General features: G+C 61.7%; 1 non-coding gene and 2 pseudogenes across 1 annotated transcript; all 3 read right to left on the reverse strand.

The window, feature by feature from the left end:
* LOC144961374 (large subunit ribosomal RNA) lies at positions 1-3,378 on the reverse strand (annotated as a pseudogene; the record flags this gene model as incomplete).
* Positions 3,379-3,704: 326 nt separating this feature from the next.
* LOC144961372 (5.8S ribosomal RNA) lies at positions 3,705-3,861 on the reverse strand. Its single transcript, XR_013643135.1, has one exon. It is a non-coding gene; the product is annotated as a 5.8S ribosomal RNA (ribosomal RNA).
* Positions 3,862-4,066: 205 nt separating this feature from the next.
* LOC144961373 (small subunit ribosomal RNA) lies at positions 4,067-6,112 on the reverse strand (annotated as a pseudogene).
* Positions 6,113-10,007: the final 3,895 nt, after the last annotated feature.

Below are 10,007 nucleotides of genomic sequence, written 5' to 3' on the forward strand. Positions count from 1 at the left end.
AACCTGCTCACGACGGTAAACCCGCCCGTTCCCTTTGGGGGGGAACAACCGACACTTGGCGAATTCTGCTTCGCAATGATAAGGAAGAGCCGACATCGAAGGATCAATCAGCGACGTCGCTATGAACGCTTGCCGCCACAAGCCAGTTATCCCTGTGTAACTTTTTCTGACAACCTCTCGCTTGAAACTCCCAACGTCGAAAGATCGATAGGCCACGCTTTCAACGGCAGTATTCGTACTGAAAATCCGGTCGAGCAGCATTTGCCCTTTTGCTCTACGCGAGGTTTCCGTCCCTCGCTGAGCCCCGCCTTGGGACAACCTTCGCTGCGCTTTAGAAGAAGTACCGCCCCTGTCAAACTCCCCGTCCGAGGCTGTCCCCGCAGGGTCGCTGTCGCCGTCGTGACCGCGGGGTCGGTGGACTCCCCGAGCCCGACGCGACGGCGGCATGACGTCTGAACCTCGTACGCCTCCTACCTGCAAGAAGGCGCCGATCCCCACTCCCCCGCGGTAAGTGGAGGTCCCGCGGGGTAGCGGTATTTCACTGTCGCGCCCGAAAACGCTACCGCCTATGCTAACACCCCCCACGCTCCTCCACAAGTCGGACTAGAGTCAAGCTCGACAGGTCTTCTTTCCCCCGCGATTCACCAAGCCCGTTCCCTTGGCTGTGATTTCGCCGGGGCGTAGAATAGGACAGTGGGAATCTCGTTAATCCGTTCGTGCGCGGTCGCTAATTAGACACGAGGCATTTGGCTACCTAAGAGAGTCATAGTTACTCCCGCCGTTTACCCGCGCTTAATGCGAATCTCTTCACTTTGACATTCTGAGCACTGGGCAGAAATCACTCCCCGTAAAACACCTTTCCAGGCTGTCGAGACGCTCTGGTTTTAATTTAACAGTCGGATTCCCCCTGTCCGTGACAGTTTCTGAACAGCGTGAGTCGGAGTCGCGTCGGTTGTCCCCCGCGCAGCCAACGCGCCCCGCGAAGGGGCGTCAGCCGAGCGAGGCCGCTCGGCCCGGGCCCCCACGGTTTTCCGCGCACGGTCCTCTCCCCCTCGATGTCCCCTCAGGGTGCGTGGGTTCTGCCCCGCTTCCTCCCCTAGCCCGACCGTCCCGCCCCAGAGCCAATCCTTCTCCCGAAGTTACGGATCCATTTTGCCGACTCCCTTACCTACATTACTCCGGGTGACCAAGAGGGCTGCTAAAAACCTAGGATGACCTGGCTGCGGACTATGAGTACGGCCGGGCAGCGAGATTGACGTGCCCTCTACGGGGTTTTCCACGGACCGCCGTGAGCGCTCCGGACGCAGACCATGTCTTACGCGACGCTTTTTCGCCTGCCACCCTTTCTCCGGTCGACCCGATTCCAGGCGAAACCAGACCTTAAAAAGAGACGACGGCTCTCCTCCCCGGTGGCCCACGCAGCGTTCCCCGTTCTGTCGGCGTCGCCGCGGCGCCCCCCACCGCCGGAAACGTAGTCGCGACGAGGGGGGCCGTTTCCTCCGCCGCCCGGTTCCGAGCGAACCTTAACTGATTCCCTTTCGGCGGTCGCAGGGGACTGACAGCCAGGCGCGGCGGCCCGTTCGGCCGCCCGCCCGGCGCGTGTTTTCGTACCCCGCTTCAGCAAGGGACTAACCCGCCCCTTAGGACCGACTCACCCACGTACATGCACTGTTCCCGCGGAACCATTCCCCACTTCGGCCTTGAAAAGTACTCTCCGTTCAATATTTGCTACTACCACCAAGATCTTCACCCGCGGCGGCTCCGAACGGGATCGCTCCCGGACTTTCACGCCACCGCGGCGCACCTCCTACTCGCCCCGGCCTGCCCGGGGAGGGGAGTCGCACCCCTCCCGCTGGCGGGGCGGCCCGGTGTGGGTCCGACGCTCAGCGCCATCCATTTTCAGGGCGGGTCGGTTCGGCAGGTGAGTTGTTACACACTCCTTGGCGGATTCCGACTTCCGTGGCCACCGCCCTGCTGTCAGTACCGACCCACACCTTTTAGCTTTCCCGTGAGCGTCCTGCGTTGGGCACCACAACCGGGCGTTCGGTTCATCCCGCAGCGCCAGTTCTGCTTACCAAAAATGGCCCACTCGGCACCCGTGATTCTAGGCCAGGCCCCGTGCGAGGCGGGTCTGGCGCCTCACCCGTTGAAAGTTTGAGAGTAGGACGAGGGCGTTTCGCCCCCGATGCCTCCAACCATTCGCTTTACCGAGTGAAAATCGTTCCGTCGGCACCGGCTATCCTGAGGGAAACTTCGGAGGGAACCAGCTACTAGATGGTTCGATTGGTCTTTCGCCCCTACGCCCAAGTCGGGCGGTCGATTTGCACGTCAGAGTCGCTTCGAGCCTCCACCAGAGTTTCCCCCGGCTTCGCTCTGCTCAGGCGTAGATCACCATCTATCGGGTCCCGACGCCTGCACTCATGCTCCGACAGGGCCGTCAACGCGGCGACCGCCGGGCCGGCGGTGCGCTCCGGGGACTCGGTGAGTCGCCCGAGAGATCCCGCCCTCGGCCCGCGAGGGCCTCTCGCTTTCACTTCGCCGTGGGGTTTAGTGGAAACCCTGCGGCTCGCACAGGCGTCGGACTCCTTGGTCCGTGTTTCAAGACGGGTCGGGCAGGTACCGGAATAACGCTGCGCACCTTTCGACGGACCGGAGCCGCCCGCCCGGGAGGCCGAAACCCCCCGGGGCGAACCGCCGCCGTTTGTCCGCGGTCGACCACGGCACCCGAATACGACCGCTCTCGTGCCAACTCGCGCCCACGATCCGCAGGCCGACGACCCGCGTAGGGCGCGCGGACGAGACGGCCCGGTGCCGGTGGCAGCGGAGACCCGCCGTGGTGGGGCACGCGCCCGACCCCCGAACTCGGAAGGCGTCCCCGTCTCCGGGGCGCCTCCGCGGGGGGCACGGGCGACCAGCCGCCACGGCGGGACACGTCGCTCGGCTCAGCCAGTTTACCCCTTGGCGGTTTCACGCGCTTTGCACCCTCTCTTCAGAGTTCTTTTCAACTTTCCCTCACAGTACTTGTTCGCTATCGGACTCGCGCAGGTACTTAGCCTTAGGTGGAGTTTACCACCCGCTTCGGGCTGCACTGCCAAGCAACCCGACTCCGGGGTCGAGGTCGGCGGAAGGGAGCGCCGCCGGCAAGGGCCTGGCACCCGCTCTGGGCAAGCCACGCTCGAGAAGACTCGCGCGGCGCTCCCGATCCCGCTCGACACCGACCCGAACGCTACAGCTCCCCGCGGGCACGGGCCCAGGGGGTTTCAGCGCTGGGCTCTTCCCGCTTCACTCGCCGTTACTGGGGGAGTCCCCGTTGGTTTCTTTTCCTCCGCTTACTGAAATGCTTTAGTTCGGCGGGTACCCTCGTCCGATATGAGGTCGGCAGATCGCCCCATCCGTCGGGTTCGCCGCGCGTCGTTATACTTACTTCCCCGCATACCCCCACGAAGCCCTCGCTCGCGTGTACATCGAGCAGGCCCGAGGATTGAGGAAGAAGCAGCCGATCGCGTGCGTGCTTCCCCGTCTTCGGTGCGCGTCTTATTCGTCGTCCCCCGCCCATACCCAGAGGCCGGGTGGGGACGACGTCTCCCGTGGTCAGACGGGAGCCCTCGATCTACGGCCGCCAGTCGGGCCGAGACCCGACCGGTACGGCACGTCGCGCCGCTCAGTCCCCCCCGAGAAGACCGGTTGCGGCGACGTCGTAGGGCCGACCCTCATACGGACGTGGCCGGTGACTTACGCCCACGGCCGCAATTTGCGTTCAAGACGTCGATGTTCAATGAGGCAGCTGCAGTTCACACGACTCAATACGGCTGGCCGCACTCTTCATCGACGCGCGAGCCGAGTGATCCACCGCCAAAGGTTGTATTTATTTTCTCTCGCTTAAGGGCCAAACGACGACAAAGGGTGGGGGGGGCAAGCGTTGCGCGCGCGGTTACTCGCGGCGCAACGCCGCCGCCCCGTTTATCAGCCTGGACCGCTCCCCGGCCAGGGAGCAGCCCGGCCTCACCGGACAGTGTTTTAACCCTTCACCCGTCGGGCGGGCGGGCTGGGGGCAAAACGAAATCGGACGTGATCCTACCGAAGGTTCACCTACGGTAACCTTGTTACGACTTTTACCCTCTCGGGGCAGCGCAGTTCGGGCGACATCGCGACGACTGCGATTTCAGGAGCCGAAGCTCCGTCTCGCCGGCCACTCCGGGGCCCTGGCTGCGCCGTCCACCGAAGGTAGCGACGGGCGGTGTGTACAAAGGGCAGGGACGTAGTCGGCACGGGATGCTGACCCGTGACTACGTGGCATTCCGAGTTCACGGCCCAACTCGCAGGAAGACCGACCCCGGACATGAAGACTCCTACGCTCACGGTCTACACCGCGCCGGCTGGCGCCACCACTGTAGCACACGTGCAGCCCAGGACGTCTAAGGGCATCACAGACCTGTTATGGCTCCATCTCGTACGCACTGCTCGAGGTCAATCCCTGCAGGACGCGGCCTGCGCGACGGCGGTCCGGGGCACCGCCTCTCCCTGAGTGGGAAGACCGACGCCCGACCCGAGAGCCGAACGCCGACCCAACCCGTGAGACGGACCCCTCTTGACCGCCGTTTGTTATCCGCCAGGGCAGAGTCTCGCCCGTTATCGGAATGAACCAGACGGATCGCTCCACGGGCTAGCAACGGCCATGCACCACCACCCACCGAATCATGAAAGAGCCTCAGTCTGTCAATCCACGCGGTGTCCGGACCTGGTAAGCTTCCCCGTGTTGAGTCAAATTGAGCCGCAGGCTCCACTCCTGGTGGTGCCCTTCCGTCAATTCCTTTAAGTTTCAGCCTTGCGACCGTACTCCCCCCGGAGCCCAGGCACTCTGATTTCTCCGGGGCCTCGCGAGGCTTCCCCACAGGGGACGTCCCCGCGTAACCGGTCGGCATGGTTTACTGTCGGAACTACCGCGGTACCTGATCGCGTTCGTTCCTCCGACTTTCGTTCATGATCAACGAAGGCGCTCTTGGCCGGTGCCTTCGCTCTTGTTCGTCCCACCGCGATCGTCGGATTCCACCCCTCCCGCGGTAGTACGCCGCCCCCCGGCCGTCTCTATAGACCTCGCCCACCGCCCCCACGGAGACCGGTCCCGTGGTTACATTGCGGGCGGTGGCGTCATCACATCGTTCCGAGCAAAGCTGTGCGAGCACGACCTGCTTTGAGCACTCCAATTGATTCAGGGAGAACACCGCCCGTACCTTAGTGTCGGCCCAGATACGCCACGTACCAAGCCGACACGGCTTAAGACGGAAAGAGACTAAACCGGCAGCGACGGGCAAGCGATGCCCGGCGAGATCCGTCGCGAGGGTCCGGTTGCGGCACCGGAAGGCACCGCTTGCTCCATCCCCAAAACCACGACGGTGCATAATCGCCGGGCAACGTCACCCGCGGTTTGTCGCTGCCGTCACCTCAGAGATCCAACTACGAGCGTTTTAAACGCAGCAACTACAACATACGCCATCGGAGCTGGAATTACCGCGGCTGCTGGCACCAGGCTTGCCCTCCGATAGGTCATCAACGGCACGTGTTTGGTCTACGCTCAATCCGACCGCTAGGCTCGCATGCGAGCCCAGCCCCGACATTTATCTTCACTACCTCACCGTGCTGGGAGTGGGTAAGTTGCGCGCCTGCTGCCACCCTTAAGCGTGGTAGCCGTCTCGCAGGCTCCCTCTCCGGGATCGAACCCTGATCCTCCGTCACCCGTAGCCAACACGGGGGGCTCTTGCCCGGGCCGTCTAAATTTGATGGGACGGCGAGCAAACGGGCACGCCGCTAACAGCGGTCGTCACATACCCAGAGTTCGCCTCAGCCTGGCGGGCGGCGTTAACCACCCGCCGCCGGTCAAGATCCTAATAAATGCGCCCTCTCCCCGCGGAGGTAACCCCGTTAGGAGGAGGACTCGTGTGCACGTATTAGCTCTGGGATTCCTACAGGTGTCCGGACAAACATCGCCCACCCCGTGTATTATCGCCGATATACTGAGCAGTTCGCGGCTTCCCCTTCTGTGTAGGGTGAGCATAGGCGTGCATGGCTTAACCCTCAAGACAAGCATAAGACTACAGGCAGGATCAACCTGGTAGCGTATCCATTTCCAACCCGGCGGGACGGACCCGCTGGGACAGGAGGCTACGGGCGCCGACGACCGAAGCCCAGACGCCGAGAACTCCCAGCGCTCGACTCCTTCGCCGACGGCCCTTCTCGACTCTACCGCACAAACGTTCACCCCTTCGGCCTTCTCGCTGCTGGGTCGGACTGCTCCGACCGCCCGGACACGCTCGCGCTCACACGACTCTAGGTCCTCTACCGAGGAGCTAACCTGGGACCGACTCCGGACTCTCCGACCACCGCTCGTCCAGGCGCTGGTGACCGTGGGTGTACCAGAGGCCACCGCGCGCCTTTCGGCTCGCCTTGCTTCAATTTCAATTTTTCCGACCGACGACCGCCTTCCCTACTATACGTCCCAAACCCCTGGTAAGGTAGCCCTTTTCCTCTTGCGGACTACTAAAAAAAAAAATTTTTTTGGTGCAAATTCAGATTCGACCCCAGGCACGTATGGCAAACCCGAGCCCGACCTCCGAACAGCCCGAATTTCCCATCGCACTACTCTAGCGAAGTAGCGGGAACGCGTTTAACGCCGCGTAAACGGTCTTCCGAGCGAGTACAGGGCCCTAACGGGAAGGGCCCCGAAGTTCAAAACCGGTCGGCAATGGGGAGGTCCCAGGTGCGATCATAGGTGGTGGGTTTATTTCATTCAAATTCGCTCCGTAGAGGAAATGCGCTCGACCAAAGTTTTTTCCCTCGGCCCTCGGAGGGCTTACCGCGGGAGCGTCCCGGCGCTAGAGTCCTTCTCGGCCGTAGCGAGAGCTTCTTACCCCAGGGACGCCCGTGCGGTAAAGCCTCGAATCGACGAGGCGATAAAATCGTATGAATAAAGCTCCCAAACCGGGATTTGAACCCCGGCAGGGTTGGCCGGCCCGTGGGCCAACTCGATCGAGCCCGAGTCGTCGATCGCCCGACTCTAGCGAAGTAGCGGGAACGCGTTTAACACTCCGCCAAGCGAGTACAGGGCCCTAACGGGAAGGGCCCCGAAGTTCAAAACCGGTCGGCAATGGGGAGGTCCCAGGTGCGATCATAGGTGGTGGGTTTATTTCATTCAAATTCGCTCCGTAGAGGAAATGCGCTCGACCAAAGTTTTTTCCCTCGGCCCTCGGAGGGCTTACCGCGGGAGCGTCCCGGCGCTAGAGTCCTTCTCGGCCGTAGCGAGAGCTTCTTACCCCAGGGACGCCCGTGCGGTAAAGCCTCGAATCGACGAGGCGATAAAATCGTATGAATAAAGCTCCCAAACCGGGATTTGAACCCCGGCAGGGTTGGCCGGCCCGTGGGCCAACTCGATCGAGCCCGAGTCGTCGATCGCCCGACTCTAGCGAAGTAGCGGGAACGCGTTTAACACTCCGCCAAGCGAGTACAGGGCCCTAACGGGAAGGGCCCCGAAGTTCAAAACCGGTCGGCAATGGGGAGGTCCCAGGTGCGATCATAGGTGGTGGGTTTATTTCATTCAAATTCGCTCCGTAGAGGAAATGCGCTCGACCAAAGTTTTTTTCCCTCGGCCCTCGGAGGGCTTACCGCGGGAGCGTCCCGGCGCTAGAGTCCTTCTCGGCCGTAGCGAGAGCTTCTTACCCCAGGGACGCCCGTGCGGTAAAGCCTCGAATCGACGAGGCGATAAAATCGTATGAATAAAGCTCCCAAACCGGGATTTGAACCCCGGCAGGGTTGGCCGACCCGTGGGCCAACTCGATCGAGCCCGAGTCGTCGATCGCCCGACTCTAGCGAAGTAGCGGGAACGCGTTTAACACTCCGCCAAGCGAGTACAGGGCCCTAACGGGAAGGGCCCCGAAGTTCAAAACCGGTCGGCAATGGGGAGGTCCCAGGTGCGATCATAGGTGGTGGGTTTATTTCATTCAAATTCGCTCCGTAGAGGAAATGCGCTCGACCAAAGTTTTTTCCCTCGGCCCTCGGAGGGCTTACCGCGGGAGCGTCCCGGCGCTAGAGTCCTTCTCGGCCGTAGCGAGAGCTTCTTACCCCAGGGACGCCCGTGCGGTAAAGCCTCGAATCGACGAGGCGATAAAATCGTATGAATAAAGCTCCCAAACCGGGATTTGAACCCCGGCAGGGTTGGCCGGCCCGTGGGCCAACTCGATCGAGCCCGAGTCGTCGATCGCCCGACTCTAGCGAAGTAGCGGGAACGCGTTTAACACTCCGCCAAGCGAGTACAGGGCCCTAACGGGAAGGGCCCCGAAGTTCAAAACCGGTCGGCAATGGGGAGGTCCCAGGTGCGATCATAGGTGGTGGGTTTATTTCATTCAAATTCGCTCCGTAGAGGAAATGCGCTCGACCAAAGTTTTTTCCCTCGGCCCTCGGAGGGCTTACCGCGGGAGCGTCCCGGCGCTAGAGTCCTTCTCGGCCGTAGCGAGAGCTTCTTACCCCAGGGACGCCCGTGCGGTAAAGCCTCGAATCGACGAGGCGATAAAATCGTATGAATAAAGCTCCCAAACCGGGATTTGAACCCCGGCAGGTTGGCCGGCCCGTGGGCCAACTCGATCGAGCCCGAGTCGTCGATCGCCCGACTCTAGCGAAGTAGCGGGAACGCGTTTAACACTCCGCCAAGCGAGTACAGGGCCCTAACGGGAAGGGCCCCGAAGTTCAAAACCGGTCGGCAATGGGGAGGTCCCAGGTGCGATCATAGGTGGTGGGTTTATTTCATTCAAATTCGCTCCGTAGAGGAAATGCGCTCGACCAAAGTTTTTTCCCTCGGCCCTCGGAGGGCTTACCGCGGGAGCGTCCCGGCGCTAGAGTCCTTCTCGGCCGTAGCGAGAGCTTCTTACCCCAGGGACGCCCGTGCGGTAAAGCCTCGAATCGACGAGGCGATAAAATCGTATGAATAAAGCTCCCAAACCGGGATTTGAACCCCGGCAGGGTTGGCCGCCCGTGGGCCAACTCGATCGAGCCCGAGTCGTCGATCGCCCGACTCTAGCGAAGTAGCGGGAACGCGTTTAAACACTCCGCCAAGCGAGTACAGGGCCCTAACGGGAAGGGCCCCGAAGTTCAAAACCGGTCGGCAATGGGGAGGTCCCAGGTGCGATCATAGGTGGTGGGTTTATTTCATTCAAATTCGCTCCGTAGAGGAAATGCGCTCGACCAAAGTTTTTTCCCTCGGCCCTCGGAGGGCTTACCGCGGGAGCGTCCCGGCGCTAGAGTCCTTCTCGGCCGTAGCGAGAGCTTCTTACCCCAGGGACGCCCGTGCGGTAAAGCCTCGAATCGACGAGGCGATAAAATCGTATGAATAAAGCTCCCAAACCGGGATTTGAACCCCGGCAGGGTTGGCCGGCCCGTGGGCCAACTCGATCGAGCCCGAGTCGTCGATCGCCCGACTCTAGCGAAGTAGCGGGAACGCGTTTAACACTCCGCCAAGCGAGTACAGGGCCCTAACGGGAAGGGCCCCGAAGTTCAAAACCGGTCGGCAATGGGGAGGTCCCAGGTGCGATCATAGGTGGTGGGTTTATTTCATTCAAATTCGCTCCGTAGAGGAAATGCGCTCGACCAAAGTTTTTTCCCTCGCCCTCGGAGGGCTTACCGCGGGAGCGTCCCGGCGCTAGAGTCCTTCTCGGCCGTAGCGAGAGCTTCTTACCCCAGGGACGCCCGTGCGGTAAAGCCTCGAATCGACGAGGCGATAAAATCGTATGAATAAAGCTCCCAAACCGGGATTTGAACCCCGGCAGGGTTGGCCGGCCCGTGGGCCAACTCGATCGAGCCCGAGTCGTCGATCGCCCGACTCTAGCGAAGTAGCGGGAACGCGTTTAACACTCCGCCAAGCGAGTACAGGGCCCTAACGGGAAGGGCCCCGAAGTTCAAAACCGGTCGGCAATGGGGAGGTCCCAGGTGCGATCATAGGTGGTGGGTTTATTTCATTCAAATTC

This window comes from Berghia stephanieae, unplaced genomic scaffold (assembly GCF_034508935.2).
Source record: "Berghia stephanieae isolate SIO BIC M18660-M18661 unplaced genomic scaffold, UCSD_Bste_1.3 scaffold2340, whole genome shotgun sequence".
NCBI classification, from domain to species: Eukaryota; Metazoa; Mollusca; class Gastropoda; order Nudibranchia; family Aeolidiidae; genus Berghia; species Berghia stephanieae.